This window comes from Zeus faber, assembly GCF_960531495.2.
Source record: "Zeus faber genome assembly, chromosome: 20".
NCBI lineage: Eukaryota > Metazoa > Chordata > Actinopteri > Zeiformes > Zeidae > Zeus > Zeus faber.
In genome coordinates this window covers 28,054,735-28,072,234 of record NC_137207.1, presented here as the reverse complement: position 1 = coordinate 28,072,234, position 17,500 = coordinate 28,054,735, and positions in this window count along the sequence as shown.

The following is a 17,500-nucleotide window of genomic DNA, read 5'->3' as shown; positions in this document are numbered from 1 at the left end:
AGCTGCCTTTCTTTTCCACGCCCTGTTGTTTTCAGCGTGACGGAGGATTGACAGTCGGAGTGAGAGGCAGGTCAAACGTCAGAGGAGCCTCATCCATGTGTATGATGTCGTGGGGCCGATTGAATGCTCCGCTATCTTTGCATCAGTGAATTTACGGAAGTTTGAAACTTTTTCCTGGAAGTCGGGAGGGAGCGGCTGACACCGACTCCTCCGTACCCCAATGGACGGGCCTTCACGTCTCATAAATCAGAGACGCCGTGGTGGTCCACCTCGAAAATCCTCAAACTTCAAGTTTTGGCTTTCAGTGGGATGTGCACGGTTGAACAGCTGGGTCGTCCGCTCCGTGTGTTGACTCGGTCTTCCAGCTCCTTTTCTGGTTGGGGCCGTCTGCTTTCCTTCCCTCTGAAAGCTTTTGTTGTCTTTTTGCACCGAGTCATTTCCTCCCGCTGCTGTTTCCAACGTCCTATCATCGCCTCATTCAGGCCAAGCTCCCGTGCAGCAGCTCTATTTCCTTTTCCCTCAGCCGGATCCATGGCCTTCAACTTGAAAGCTGCATCATGTGCATTTCTTAGTGTCTTTGCTTGATGAGGGTGAAGGAATGACGACCGTAAATGAGCTTTGAGCGCGCTGCATTTGATCTCAACAGTCACATTGTTTCACCCAAACCCGTTCGGCAACTTCATTGGTCCAATGAAAGCTTGATGCCGCCAACACACTGAGCACCCTCACATGATGTGTTTCTGCTCAGTTTTTTGGCGGCATCAAGCTTGTGAAAGCGGGAAAAATACATAAATTAGCTGCGTCATTGGATAAGCCGCGAGGTTCAAAGCGTGGGAGAAAAGTAGCGGCTTATAGTCCGGAAATTAGGGTAGATACACTATATATATATATATATATATATATATATATATACACACTATATATATATTAGATACACTATATATACTAGATACACTATATATATACTATATACACTATACTATATACACTATATGCACTATGTATATACTAGATACACTATATATACTATAAACACTATATACAGTGGGGCAAAAAAGTATTTAGTCAGCCACCAATTGTGCAAGTTCTCCCACTTAAAAAGATAAGAGAGGCCTGTAATTTTCATCATAGGTACACTTCCACTATGAGAGACAGAATGGGGGGAAAGAATCCAGGAAATCACATTGTTGGATTTTTAATGAATTAATTGGTAAATTCCTCAGTAAAATAAGTATTTGGTCACCTACAAACAAGCAAGATTTCTGGCTTTCACAGACCTGTAACTTTTTCCTTAAGAGGCTCCTCTGTCCTCCACTCGTTACCTGTATTAATGGCACCTGTTTGAACTCGTTGTCAGTATAAAAGACACCTGTCCACAACCTCAAACAGTCACACTCCAAACTCCACTATGGCCAAGACCAAAGAGCTGTCAAAGGACACCAGAAACAAAATTGTAGACCTGCACCAGGCTGGGAAGACTGAATCTGCAATAGGTAAGCAGCTTGTTGTGAAGAAATCAACTGTGGGAGCAAGTTGCTTAAGCCAGTACATGTCCAGGCCCGTCTGAAGTTTGCTAGAGAGCATTTGGATGATCCAGAAGAGGATTGGGAGAATGTCATATGGTCAGATGAAACCAAAATAGAACTTTTTGGTAAAAACTCAACTTGTCGTGTTTGGAAGAGAAAGAAAGCTGAGTTGCATCCAAAGAACACCATACCTACTGTGAAGCATGGGGGTGGAAACATCATGCTTTGGGGCTGTTTTTCTGCAAAGGGACCAGGACGACTGATCCGTGTTAAGGAAAGAATGAATGGGGCCATGTATCGTGAGATTTTGAGTGAAAACCTCCTTCCATCAGCAAGGGCATTGAAGATGAAACGTGGCTGGGTCTTTCAGCATGACAATGATCCCAAACACACCGCCCGGGCAACGAAGGAGTGGCTTCGTAAGAAGCATTTCAAGGTCCTGGAGTGGCCTAGCCAGTCTCCAGATCTCAACCCCATAGAAAATCTTTGGAGGTAGTTGAAAGTCCGTGTTGCCCAGCGACAGCCCCAAAACATCACTGCTCTAGAGGAGATCTGCATGGAGGAATGGGCCAAAATACCAGCAACAGTGTGTGAAAACCTTGTGAAGACTTACAGAAAACGTTTGACCTCTGTCATTGCAAACAAAGGGTATATAACAAAATATCGAGATGAACTTTTGTTATTGACCAAATACTTATTTTCCACCATCATTTGCAAATAAATTCTTTAAAAATCACACAATGTGATTTTCTGGATTTTTTTTTTCTCATTTTGTCTCTCATAGTTGAGGTGAACCTATAATGAAAATTACAGGCCTCTCAGCTTTTTAAGTGGGAGAACTTGCACAATTGGTGGCTGACTAAATACTTTTTTGCCCCACTGTACATACTTTCACACATATACATACTTTCATACACATACATACTTTCACTCATATACATGCTTTCATACATATACATACTTTCATACATATACATACTTTAATACATATACATACTTTCACTCATATACATACTTTCATACATATACATACTTTAATACTTATACATACTTTCACTCATATGCATGTTTTCATACATGTACATACTTTCATACATATACATACCTTCATACATATATGCAGTGAAATGTCTTTGCAACGCACCCGAAGATTATACATAATAGTTAGTAAACCGAACACCATATCTAACCTAATTCCTACCTAGCAACTAACTGAAACTCAGTGATTCCTAAAAGGAAAAGCAGTTAGTGAATAGAATAATACCAATACAATAAAAATAAAATAAGACTCAAAAAGATAATACAAAGCGGGGCTACAAAAAAGAAGTGATGGGAATTGAGTTATGTATATGGGATAGGCTATTTGTATATACAGATATGTGCAGCAAAGTACATGTGAATAAAGTGAGTATGGAGACTACACTACACTACACAACAGTACAATACAGTAACACCGAACAGAACACCAATACAGTAAAGTATGCTATAACCCAAAACAGTGATACAGTATCCAGTACAGTATGCTACATACAGTACAGTGATACAGTATGCAATACAGTATGCAGTAACCCAGAACAGTGATACAGTATGCTACATACGGTACAGTATGCTACATACAGTACGCTACATACAGTATGCTACATACAGTATGCAGTACAGTACGCTACATACAGTGCAGTGAGGCCTGTGTGAGTGACTCAGTGCTTTTTGTTAGGACCCCTGGTGAGGTCAGCGTTGACAGTTCTTATGTCTTGCAGGAAGAAACTCTGTCTCAGTCTCTGTTCTCGCTGTGTGACTGCGGAGGCGCTTGCCCGACCACGGCAGCTGGAACAGTCCGTTGCTGGGGTGATGAGGATCCTTCATGATCCTACGTTCAGCTGAACGCACCACCTTCTGCAGGGCCCCCCTGTCCTGAGCAGTACAGTTCCCAAACCCGGAATTTCCTCAGCTGCCTGAGGTGGTAAAGACGCTGCCTCGCCTTCCTCACCAGAGTGTCTGTTTGTAAAGTCCATGTTAAGTCCTCTGTGATGTGGACTCCCAGGTACTTGAAGCTGCTCACCCTGTCCACAGAAGTCCCATTAATCACCAAGGCCGCGTGCGTCCTCAGTTGTGATCCTCGCCTTAAGTCCACAATCAGCTCTTTAGTTTTGCTGACGTTCAGGTGGAGGCTGTTGTCCTGGCACCAGAGTGAGAGGTCAGTCACCTCCTGGGTGATCCGGCCACGACAACGGTGTCGTCAGCGAACTTGATGATGGTGTTGGAGCTGGACCTGGCCACACAGTCGTGTGTACAGGGAGTACAGTAGGGGGCTGAGGACGCAGCCCTGGGGGGATCCTGTGTTCAGGGTGAGGGAGCTGGACATGTGCCTCCCCACCCTAACCACCTGGGCCTGGCTGAGAGGAAGTCCAGGATCCAGGCACACAGCGGAGTGTTCATCCCAAGCTCCTGCAGCTTGACAGCCAGCTGAACTATAGCCGATGAACAGCAATCTTACATTACCTCCCTAGGGGCCATCCAGGTGCGTGAGCGTGGTGTGTAGTACCTGGGAGACCGCACGTGGATCTGTTTGGCCGGTACGCGAACTGCAGCAGGTCCAAGGTGCGGGGGAGAGAGGCGCAGTTGTAATTCTCTTGTAATTCTAAATCAGCCTCTCAAAGCACTTCATGACCACCGAGGTGAGGGCCACCGGACGCTAGTCATTCAGGCAGGCAGGAGAGGCGATCTTTGGGACAGGAATGACGGTGGACCTCTTGAAGCAGGACAGGACCACTGTCTTGGCCATGGAGACGTTGAATATCCTAGTGAACACCAGGGCTAGCTGGTTAGCACCGGTCTTCAGTACTCTCTCAGATATGCCATCTGGGCCTGCAGCACTATACATACTATATACACTATATATACTGTATACACTATATACACTATACTATATCCACTATATATACTATATACACTATATGTGACCCACGGCAGATTTTAGGTACTTTTGGTAAAGACTAATATTATTGACAGACTGTACATTTTGTTGTGTTGTCCGCACTTTAAAACTCCTAAATTATTCCGCTTTAATAAAGCATTCTTAATATTAATTAAAAGCTTTTTAAAAAATTAAAAGATGCTGTGCGTCGGTGTCGGTGTCGCTGTTCAACACTCCCTCAAAACACAAGAACAATGCAGAGATTCAGCATTCAGCAGGGTGCCAAGTTCCCATTAAGCAGGGTGTCAAGTGGCCATGTGGCAAGTAGCCATATGTCTCTGGTGGTCCTCCAAACCATTTGCATTCTACGAGCTGGCTGAATGAAGCCAAGTGTGGGGAAAACTTTGATTGGTTTGGGTGATTATCTCAGAATGACAGTTTGCCGCACCCTCGTCGTTAACAAGTCATAGCTTAAAAAATATTTGCTTGATCCACACAAGTGACACGAATACATGTTTGTGCTTCAAGGAGAAAAAACGGTATGTCTTCTGTGTTATGAGGCAGTGTCTGTGATGAAGGAATACAATTTACGTCAGCATTTTGACACCAAACACATAGTCAAGTATGCCAACACCATTGCAGACCGAGTTAAGGAACTAGCATGCAACCTGACAACACAGCTGGCCAAAGAGACACGCAGTTACCTGTTACCTGTTACCAGTTACCTGTTACCAGTTAGCTCTTACCAGTTACCAGTTAGCTCTTACCAGTTACCTGTTACCAGTTACCTATTACCTGTTACCTGTTACCAGTAACCTGTTACCAGTTACCTATTACTTGTTACCTGTTACCAGTTACCTGTTACCGCTTAGCTGTTACCAGTTACCTATTACCTGTTACCAGTTACCAGTAACCTGTTACCAGTTACCTATTACCTGTTACCAGTTACCTATCACCTGTTACCAGTTACCTATTACCTGTTACCTGTTACCAGTTACCTGTTACCAGTTACCTATTACCTGTTACCAGTTACCTGTTACCTGTAACCTGTTACCTGTTACCAGTTACCTATTACCTGTTACCAGTTACCAGTTACCTGTTACCAGTTACCTATAACCTGTTACCTGTTACCAGTTACCGGTAACCTGTTACCAGTTACCGGTAACCTGTTACCAGTTACTGGTAACCAGTTACCAGTTACCTGTTACCTGTTACCAGTTACCTGTTACCAGTTACCAGTTAACTGTTACCTGTTACCAGTTACCAGTAACCTGTTACCAGTTACCATTTACCTGTTACCAGTTACCTGTCACTTGTTACCAGTAACCTGTTACCTGTTACCATTTACCTGTTACCAGTTACCATTTACCTGTTACCAGGTTACTGGTTACCAGTTACCAGTAACCTGGCTTTTTCATTTGCTGTTGATGAAAGCACAGACAACATTTTTATAAGAGGCGTGAAGGCAGACTTCACTGTCAGTGAGGAGCTCTTGGATGTAGATGCCACGCATTGGACGGCGAAGGGGAGGGACATTTGATGCAGTGGAGAGGTCCGCAAGTAAAACAAAATTACCTTAGTAAAAGTTGGTGGGGCTAACTGCCGATGGCGTACCTGCAATGTGGGAAAGGGATCCGTTCTCCATGTTCCGTAAAAGTCATTCCTAAACCTCTGGAGCCCAATCCTAATAAGGCACAAATAGTTGTTTTTTATTTCTTAAAAGTATTCAAAAGACGATTTTTTTGGGGGGGAAGAAAGAGTCTGATCCGTGGGGCTCGGCTGCAAAGATGAGAACCTGAAAGACGTCCAGTCTCTACGGAGACAGGTCTTTATATTCTTACATTTTATTGTTTTTCTCCTTAAAAATGCAAGACGTGGTTTTTTAAATAAGGGCTGCCACCATGCGGGGACATTAGGACCAAATGCTTGTGCCTGATGTCCCTGCAGGCGGAGCTTGAGAGGGAGCGAGCGGACAGGTAGATGGAGAACGGGTGGCGAACATTCCTTCTCTGGAGGCAGAGAGTGAGGGACGGGTGGAACATGATTACACCGATTTAATAAAATGGGCTTTAGGGTAATTGTGTCCAGGGACGGGGGCTCTGTCCCCACTCTGTCAGCGGAGGGAAGAGTCCGTGGGGCGTGGAGACGGAGCAAAGCGCTGTTCTAATGGTTCTGTTGCCTCGTCTGGTGATATTAGACACCTCTCATGGAGCATTATGTACTGTATCCGTAACATCATCTATGTGGGAACAGACTCCATACACAACTATTCCATAAAGGAGGCTGATGTGGGAATGAAAACGTCCTGACTTTACCCCATATCTATTATCCAGCCATGTTACGGTTTGCATGTGGGAAAGGGGCTTACTGTGTAACTCTCTTTCCCCGGTGATAACTTTAACCGACAGTTTCATCTTCCATTGTGGAACACAGGACTCAATCAGACATTTTGTTAAACTGTCACATTAAAATGTGACCCACCGCAGCAAAACCCGCGATGTCGCGCATTTCTAAAATGGCCAGGAGCAGGCAAATAAGTGGAAAAAACCTTTCTAGAAGGAAAATGAGACTTTTCCAGATTTGTGTTCCTTTGTGGGCTTTTTTTTTATCTCTCAACGTATTTTCAAAACCGAGTTTGATTTATAAATAGTAGAAATATGTTAAACGGTTGAGTTAAATATTCCCGTTAGATGTCATAGGGAAACACAGTTCATTTACCGAAACGCTGAATAGCACTGAACAACGTCTATCAATCATTTCCTTTAAAGCGAGCATCCGGGTGAAGATCATTCCTCCATATTCCATGTGATGTGAATTTCAATGTGGAACCGTTTTTATAGAGTTCAACCTTTAAATCGTAGTACTTTTACACACACGGAGACAACGTTGTTGAGGGGGCGTATACCAACGAATACCACCGAAGAAGTCATCTTGACGTCACTTCCGTTAACAAAACGAGGACTTGTTTTCACTTATTTCTGGAAACTTTTGTCTCTGTGTTGTGGATGAGGAGCAGCGGGTGGAGGAAGATCTAAATCATATCGCGGACCTTAATCTGACCAGTGCCATAGATCCAAGTCAGTGTAAGCAGCGCGTACTGGACTTTATTTTCAGTGATGATAGTCAGTTCTCCCACAGCGACACAGATGACAGCGATTCTGAAAATTATACTGCCATTATCCTGGACTTGGAGAACATTTCAAACAGCAGATTTCAACCTGAATGAGGCGATGAAACTGAATATTTTCAAGAACCACAGGAGGAGATGGACAACACGCCCGTTGATGTTATAACGGAAGAAGTTGATGATGTAATGAAGTCCGTTGAGGTTGGTGATGTAGAATATGAACAAGTAGCAATGGACAAGATTCTCAAGTTTACCTGCAAATGCAGCCAGGGGCCAAAAGAAAATGAAAAGAGGCCCCAAACAGGCTCTCAGGGTGTAGCTGGGGTAGTGTTGGGGTTAGCCCACATAATAACTCCAACAACTTTGAAGATATTTGGCAGAAGCACATTTATTCATTTAATGACACACCGAGGCTGATAAACAGAGACTCATATTATTGATAGATTCTACATTTTGTTGTGTTGTCCGCACTTTAAAACTCCTAAATTATTCCACTAAAATATGTTTATTCTTTCTGTGAAATAAAAGCCTCAAAGCACAAGAACAATGCAGCGATTGCCCCATTCAGCAGGGTGTCAAGTAGCCATGTGACAAGTAGCCAGGCTGTGTTGGTTCGTGGGAGCTGGCTAAATGAAGCTGATGTGGGTAAAACTCTGGAGGTGATTATGCCAGAATGACAGTTTGCCACAACCTTGTCATGAAAAAGTCATAGCTTTAAAAATATTTGCTTGATTTGTACAAGTGACACCTTGTTTTTAAGCTCTGATTCTTCACTTTCAAATGATGCGAAAAAAAATAAAAGTCAAAATTCATCAAATGACCCCAAAGTATGCGGTGGATAACAAATGTTTATACAATACATTTTGAACAGGCATGTTAAGTCCAAAGAGTTTTATTATCAAATGCACAGTATAACACAGGGTTATTCTGAACAGTGAGATTCTTGTGACAGCGCAAGCGAGAACTATGTAGAAGGCATTGAATGTTAATAACAGAGTCAGCAAATGAGGGCAAAACTATATGTATATGTTTATCTATATATATATATATATATATATATATATATATATATATATATATATATATATATCTGTGTATATAAATATATATATATATATATATATATATATATAGTCAGCAAATGAGGGCAAAACCATTTATATATTTATATACATACGTACACATATATAGAAAAGAAGAAACAGTCTTTATTTGTCACACAACACACTACAACACATGCTTGCACACACATGCACATGCTTTGGATGGTGGCCGGTGAAATGGATTCTCTGCATTGACCCATCCTGGCTTGTCCTTCCTCCGGGGCCACAGCCAGGAGCAGTGGGCAGCATACGTGGACGTGCCCGGGGACCAGGTGATAAGTGGGGGGGGGGTCCTTACTGACGTGAGGTGGAGGAAACCCCATGTGAGCACGGGGAGAACATGCAAACTCCACACAGAAAGGCTCCTATTTTGGGAGATAACCCGCCGGAGCACGGTGCCAACAAATGAGGGCAAAACTATATATATATATATATATATATATCAGTGTATATAAATATATATATAGTTTTGCCCTCATTTGCTGACTCTGTTATTAACATTCATTATAATCAGTTAATGACCAGATCTTACCTCCACACGGGCATCACAGATGCTGATATGATACAATAGGAGAAACTAAAGCAGGGTATAGTACACTCTGCAGAGAGATTTACTATATTCTTTAGTTTATTGGCAGGATAGGTCAAATAGCAAAACAGCCTAGAAGCACACCAATGTATGAGCATTAAATCCAAACCAGAGCACACCAGGCTGCCTACAAGGGATCATGTTCTCATCAAAAATGGTCAATGCATCACATACAGACGAGCACAATAATTTGTCGGCACAATTAAGACATCGAATGGGAGGGTGAGGTATCACCAAACGAGCCTAACAATACACATGCACGAGCATTAATTCCAAGTCTTGCGAGTAAGCTTCCTTGTTTACCTTACACCTGTTGCTCATTGATTTTTTGAACGAGCAACAGGTAAAACCCCCATCCCCACACACACTCAGACGAGTGTGTGTCTGCTCTCTGCTCCGGGCTTGTTCCACCTTGTCCACTCTCTACAATAAACTGGTGTGTTTTCACGCCATCATCTGTGTCTCTGTGTCAGAAGACCCTGAAAACGCCACTCTGTGTCGTATGGTAGGCGGATGTCAAAAAAGGGAGCAGGCAGGATACGTCTTCGGGGACAGGCAGGTTCGATAACGGGGAGTGCAGACAGAAAACAGGTGGGGGGGCAGGCAGGATACGTGGTCGGAGCGAGGCAGAGTCGGTAGCGGGAAATCAGTCCGTAGAACGCTGGAGAGTCTGGTGCAAGCATCGAAGACAATCTGGCAATGGGTGACTGGTGAGAGAGGCATATATAGGGGTTAGATTACAGATCGGGAACAGCTGTGTGCGCAGGTGAATGGAGTTGGACTAATGGGACAGGTAAGGAGAGGGAGGGGAAAGTAGAAGAAGGCGGAGATCAGGACAGAACCCCCCCCCCCTCAAGGGACGGCTCCTGACGTCCCAAAAGAACAAGAAAAAAAAATAAAATAACACCAAAAAGTACATGCAGGGTGGGAGGTGGGGGTCCGGAGGAGGGCTAGTACTCATCGGAGACCCCGTCCATCTCCACGTCTTCCGCTAAATGGGCCACGTGATCCTCATTGGAGGAGGGACCCCCAGGGTAGACATCCTCCACCTCTGAAACATCGCTGGAGGACGCAGACAAGAGAGGTGGTGGGGTCTGCGGTCGGGAGGGTTGATCTGGTCTGGAGGGCTGGTCAGGATGGCGCTGATGGAACCTCCTGATCAGGGTGTGGTCCAGAATGTGCCTCGCAGGGACCCAGGACCTCTCCTCCGGGCCATAACCCTCCCAATCCACCAGGTACTGCAGGCCTCTCCCATGCCGGCGGGAACGTAGGAGACAGTGGACAGAGAAGGCAGGACCCCCGTCAATGAAGCGCGGAGGAGGCGGGGGAGGCGCCAAGGGGACCAGAGCACTCTCCCGGACTGGCTTGAACTTGGACACGTGGAAGGTGGGATGGACGCACATGGACCTGGGGAGCTTGAGCCGCACTGCCACCGGAGGGCCACCAGAAGCGACGCTGGACGACCTCCTTCGTCCGCTGTTTCCCCGGGTGGCAGGTGAGTCGGGAGTTGTGGGCCCACTGGAGAACCTCAGACCGGAGGTCAGGCAGGACGAACAGACGGTCGGGCAGACATGCGCTGGGTCCAGGTTGGTCCTGAGCGGTGACTCTGACCTTCTCTTCCACCTCCCAGGTGAGCGTGGCAACTAGCCAGGAGGACGGTAGAATGGTGTCAGGGTCAGCAGGGTCTTCCTCCTCCTCCTGGAGACTGCGGGTTTGATATTGCGTGACCCCGACCGATAGGAGAGGGAGAAATTGAACCTTGTTAGGAAGAGCGCCCAACGGGCCTGACGGGAGTTCAGTCTCCTGGAGGACTGGATATACTCCAGGTTCTTGTGGTCGGTCCACACCAGGAACGGCAGCTGGGTTCCCTCTAGCCAGTGTCGCCACTCCTCAAGGGCCAATTTGACAGCGAGAAGCTCCCTATTCCCGATGTCGTAGTTCCTCTCGGCCGGGGTTAAACGCCTGGAGAAGAAGGCGCAGGGATGAAGCTTCTGGTCGGAGGCGGTTCACTGGGACAGAACAGCTCCGACTCCCACGTCGGAGGCGTCCACTTCAACCACGAACTGCCGTTTGGAGTAGGGCAATACCAGAATGGGCGCTGAAGTGAACCGTGCCTTCAGGGCCAGGAAGGCGTCGTTGGCGGCGGCGGCGGACCACCGAAACTGCACCTTGGAGGAAGTTAGGGCTGTGAGGGGGGCAGCCACCGTGCTGTAGCCTCGGATGAACCTCCAATAGAAGTTGGCAAAACCGAGGAAGCACTGAAGTTGTTTGCGGGTGTCCGGGGCGGGCCAGGTGGTGACGGCGGAGACCTTAGTGGAGTCCATCTGGATGGTCCCCCTCCCTACGACGTACCCCAGGAAGGAGACGGACGGGATGTGAAACTCACACTTTTCCGCCATCACAAAGAGTGAGTTCTCCAGGAGGCGCTGCAGGACCGTGTGGACGTGCTCAGCTTGGAATTGGGAGAAGATCAGGATGTCGTCGAGGTACACAAAGATGAATTTGTTGAGCATGTCCCTGAGCACGTCATTGACCAGGGCCTGGAAGACGGCGGGGGCATTGGTGAGACCAAAGGGCATCACCAGATATTTGTACTGACCGGAGGGAGTGTTGGACGCCGTCTTCCATTCGTCCCGCTCTCGAACCCGGACCAGATGGTAGGCGTTGCGTAGGTCGAGCTTGGTGAACACTGTGGCCCCCTCCAGGAGTTCGAAGGCTGATGAGATGAGGGGCAGGGGATAGCGGTTCTTGACCGTAATGTCGTTGAGACCGCGATCGTCAATACAGGGGCGAAGTGACTTGTCCTTCTTCTCCACGAAGAAGAAGCCCGCCCCCGCCGGGGATGAGGAGGGACGGATGATGCCCGCCGCCAGGGCATCGTTAATATAGGTGTCCATGGCCTCTCTCTCCGGGGCGGACAGGGAGTACAAGCGGCCTCTGGGGGGGGTGGAGCCGGGCTGGAGGTCGATGGCAATATCGTCCGGCCTGTGCGGGGGAAGGGATGTCGCCTTGGCCTTGCTGAAGACCTCCCTGAAGTCGAGGTACTCGGCGGGGACCCCCAACATGTCGGGTGCGGAGCTGGAGCTGTTGGGTGGCTAAGGTGCGGCGGCTTGCTTCAGGCAGACCTGATGGCACGCAGGACTCCATCCCAGAATAGCCCCTGTGGTCTGGTCGAGGTGTGGGTTGTGACGCCGGACCCAGGGGAACCCCAGGAGGAGAGGGTGACGAGGTGAGTGCAGGATGCAGAACTGTATCGTCTCGTGGTGGTTGCCAGACAGGAGCATGTGGATGGGCACCGTCTGATGGGTGACTGTCCCCAGGAGGCGGCCATCCAGGGCAGTGGCAGGTACCGGAGAAGGCAGGAGAACTCGACCAACACCCAGCTGCCGTGCTAGGTTATCGTCGATGATGTTATCATCGGAACCAGAGTCAATAAGTATGGCAAGGGAATGTGACCGGACGCCCTTTTACCGGACACCCGGAAATGTAGTGTCCAGCTAGACCGCAGTAGAGGCAAAGGTTCCCCACCCGGTGTCTCTTCTTCTCCTCTGGGGTGAGGCTGGACCGGCCAACCCACATGGGAGGGGCCTCACTCGTGGGTTGATGGGCCGGAAGAGCTGGCGGCCCGGAGGAACCTGGAAGACAGGTTGCTGGGCGGCGCTCCACTTGCCTCTGACGCCTCTCTCGCTGGCGGGCCTGGATGGGTCGGTCGATACGGGAAGCAAGCTCAACGATGCCATCGAGAGAGGTGGGCAGGTCGTGGGAAACTAGCTCATCCTTCACGTACTCTGCTAATCCCATCAGGAACGCGTCAATCTGGGCTGCCGGGTTCCACTCGCTCAGTCGAGCCTGGGGGCGGAAGTCGATCGCGTAATCGACCATGGAGCGGGACCCTTGACTGAGACCCAGGAGACCACCAGCAGCATCGGGACCTCGTGATGTCACCCCGAACACCTTGCGGAGCTCGGCAGCGAAGGCGTGGAAGGAGGAGCAGGCTGGTGTGCGTCGTTCCACCCTGGCATCCTCGGAGGCGAAGGTGTGGGGCTGCAGAGCAAGAGGATGGAACAGTTCGTAATGAACGGACTACAGCCGTCTGCGTCTCTAGCGTAGCGTTCTGGAACCCCCACCCGGGGCTCCAGGGAGTACCCAGGCTGGCCGGTGCAGGTGGGTCCGAGGAAGCAATGCGGTGGGATGAACTGACCAAGAGCGATGGAGAGCTGCTGGACCTGGACAGCTAGCGGGGCGAGCCCTTGCTCCTGGCTAGCCACTGCTAGCCGAACGTCTGCTGAGGTGGAGGCTCGGACAGCCTCCTGGTGTTGGAGCTGTGACTCCACCCTTCCCATGCGTGCCAGCAACTCGGGGTTGTGTGCTGGGTCCATTGTTGGCTAGTTTGTACTGTAATGGGTGTGGTTAGGACCCAATTACAGCACAAAGACAGGCAGGGATATTTGATAATGTCTTTTATTTGTAGAGCAGACGGAAGACATGCAGGGAGCAGGCAGGATACATCGTCGGGGACAGGCAGGTTCGATAACGAGGAGTGCAGACAGAAGACAGGCGGAGTGGCAGGCAGGATACGTGGTCGGAGCGAGGCAGAGTCGGTAGCAGGGAATCAGTCCGGAGAACGCTGGAGAGTCTGGTGCAAGCATCGAAGACAATCTGGCAAAGGGTGAGTGGTGAGAGAGGCATATATAGGGGTTAGATTTCAGATCGGGAACAGCCGTGTGCGCAGGTGAATGGAGTTGGACTAATGGGACAGGTAAGGAGAGGGAGGGGAAAGTAGAAGAAGGCGGAGATCATGACAGTTAGTGGTTTTCTGAGGATGTATGTAGTGATGTGTTTTTAGAAAAATACGTGGAAATTCACCAGTTACAACTAGAAACTGCATTGCTGTGCAGTTGCTCGGGAGTGGGGAGAACAGAGTAAATCGTATTTTTTGTCAGATGCATTCTGTTGCCCCACCCAACTTAGATGGAACAGCAAAACTGTGCAGTTTTGGTTGTCACAGGCTGTCATGTCACCCTTGCTCTCTGGTCCATGTCAAAGGCACCACACCTTCTCAGCTGTCTTCCTCTTCCTGCACTTCTTTGGTTCTTTGCGAGAGGTTGTTTGCCAGAGCAGTTTCCAGTTTTTTAACGTGAGAGTCTGCTGGGCTGTCTTCTGGACCACGGAGATCACTTTGTCGCGTAGAATCATCACCAATCTCAATCAACCACTTTCCGGTGCCCAATTTGAGCACTGAATCCAGTTTGACCATCTAAACTGAACATGTAATGAGTTGTAATGTAATATTGGACTTATATATATATATATTGGAAATCTGTTGTTGTTAACTGTACCGCTCGCTGCAGCTATACTATCGAAACGGCGCCTTGGTGACATCACAGACAAAACACATAACTGACAACGTAACTGACAAAGCCTGACCCGGGAGAGGATCATACTCTGAGCTTGGCACGGACATCACCCTTCACTCAGGGTTAGGGTTGAGGAAAGTCCTAACATTGACTTTCGAAAAACACACCATCTGCACATCTGTGGTTCTCAATCAGTCCTGGACAGTGGTGCTCCTGCCTCGTCCTCCCTGCAGCGTGGAGCTGTGTGAACAACCAGGTTTTTTTCTGTTTTAGGTGATCTCTGTAGGTTTGGAGAAGAATGGAGGTGTGGTCCGCCTTACCTAAGGCAGGGCGGGGGAGGGGTCCTCACATGAATACAGTACCTCAACAACAGAAGTTGCCTCAGGGTGAGTGTTCTCTAGTCCATGAATTACTCCTAAAGTAAAACTCACCTTTTATCTGTCTGAGGGGGGGGGGGGTGTGGAGACAGACAGAGAGAGACAGACAGACAGACAGGCAGACAAAAGGCATAGAGACAGACAGGCAGACAGAGAGAGAGAGAGAGAGAGAGAGAGAGAGAGAGAGAGAGGAGAGACAGACAGACAGACAGACAGACAGACAGACAAGCAGACAGAGAGAGAGGGAGACAGACATGCAGACAGACGGACAGACGGACAAACAGACAGAGAGAGAGACAGACAGACAGACAGAAAGGCAGACAGGTAGACAGACAGGCAGACAGTAAGTTCTAGGTGATAACTCCAGTTTCTTCCAGTTCTTTGGTGAAACACTAGTACTGCATAATGTACTGTCACGTGCCTGGGGGCAGGGAGGGGGAAGTGAGGGTGGGGGTGGGGGCGGGGTGAGGGTGGGGGCGGATGTCCAGTCTGAAGGAAGAAGCAGAAAGAAGCTCCACAGGCTGAAGCTCAAGCAGGTTTCACATCTGAGAGACGCTGTTCCCTGGATCCGGGTCCAACCAGGCTGCCTGCCCCCCACTGAGGTAGACCCTGACACCCTAACCCTAACCCATTGATCAGGCTGCTTCTGATCACACTGTTGTTGATCAGACTGTTGTTGATCTGACTGGTACTGATCAGACTGTTGTCGATCAGACTGTTGTTGATCAGACTGTTATTGATCAGACTGTTGTTGATCAGACTGGTATTGGTCAGACTGTTGTTGATCAGAGTGTTGTTGATGAGAGTGTTGTTGATCAGACTGGTATTGATCAGACTGTTGTTGATCAGACTGTTGTTGATCAGACTGGTATTGATCAGACTGTTGTTGATCAGACTGTTGTTGATCAGACTGGTATTGATCAGACTGTTGTTGATCAGACTGGTATTGATCAGACTGGTGTTGATCAGACTGGTGTTGATCAGACTGTTGTTGATCAGACTGTTGTTGATCAGACTGTTGTTGATCAGACTGGTATTGATCAGACTGTTGTTGATCAGACTGTTGTTGATCAGACTGTTGTTGATCAGACTGGTATTGATCAGACTGTTGTTGATCAGACTGTTGTTGATCAGACTGTTGTTGATCAGACTGGTATTGATCAGACTGTTGTTGATCAGACTGTTGTTGATCAGACTGTTGTTGATCAGACTGGTACTGATTAGGACAAAATCCTTTCCTCACATCTGGTTCTACTTTATTCATAGATCACATTCCATTCCAAGAGAGAGTCAACATAATTATGGAATAATAATAATAATAATAATAATAATAATAATAATAACAATAATAATAATAATTATTATTATTATAACAACAATAACAACAATAATAACAATAACAACAATAATAATAATAACAATAATAATAACAACAACAATAATAATAATAATAACAATAATAATAACAACAATAATAATAATAGCAATAATAATGATAATAATAATAACAATAACAATAATAATAATAATAATAATAATAATAATAACAATAACAATAACAACAACAATAATAATAACAATAATAATAATAATAATAATAATATAATAATAATAATAATTATAACAACAATAACAACAATAATAACAATAACAACAATAATAATAATAATAACAACAATAATAATAATAACAATAATAATAACAATAATAATAATAATAATAGCAATAAAAATAATAATAATAATAATAACAACAGTAACAACAATAATTATAATAGCAATAATAATAATAATAATAATAATAACAATAACAACAATAATAACAATAACAACAACAACAATAATAACAATAATAATAATAATAATAATAACAATAATAATAATAATAATTATAATTATAATATTAATGATAATAATAATAGCAATTATAATAATAATAATAATAACAATAACAACAGTAATAATAATAGCAATAATTATAATAATAATAACAACAACAACAATAATAATATTAATAATAATAATAACAATAACAACAACAACAATAATAAAAATAATAATAATAATATTATAATAAAAATAATAATAATATTAATAATAATAATTATTATTATAATAACAATTTAAAAAAAATAATAATAATAACGATAATAATAACAATAATAATAATAATAAGCATAATAATAATAATAATAATAATAATAATAACAACAACAATAACAACAATAATAACAATAACAACAACAATAATAATAATAATAACAATAATAATAACAATAATAATAATAATAATAATAACAACAACAATAAGAAGAATAGCAATAATAATAATAATAATAACAATAACAACAACAATAATAATAAGAAGAATAATAACAATAACAACAACAATAATAATAACAATAATAATAATAATAATAATAATTATTATTATTATTATTATTATTATTATTATTATTATTATTATTATAACAATAATAATAATAATAACAATGATAACAATAATAA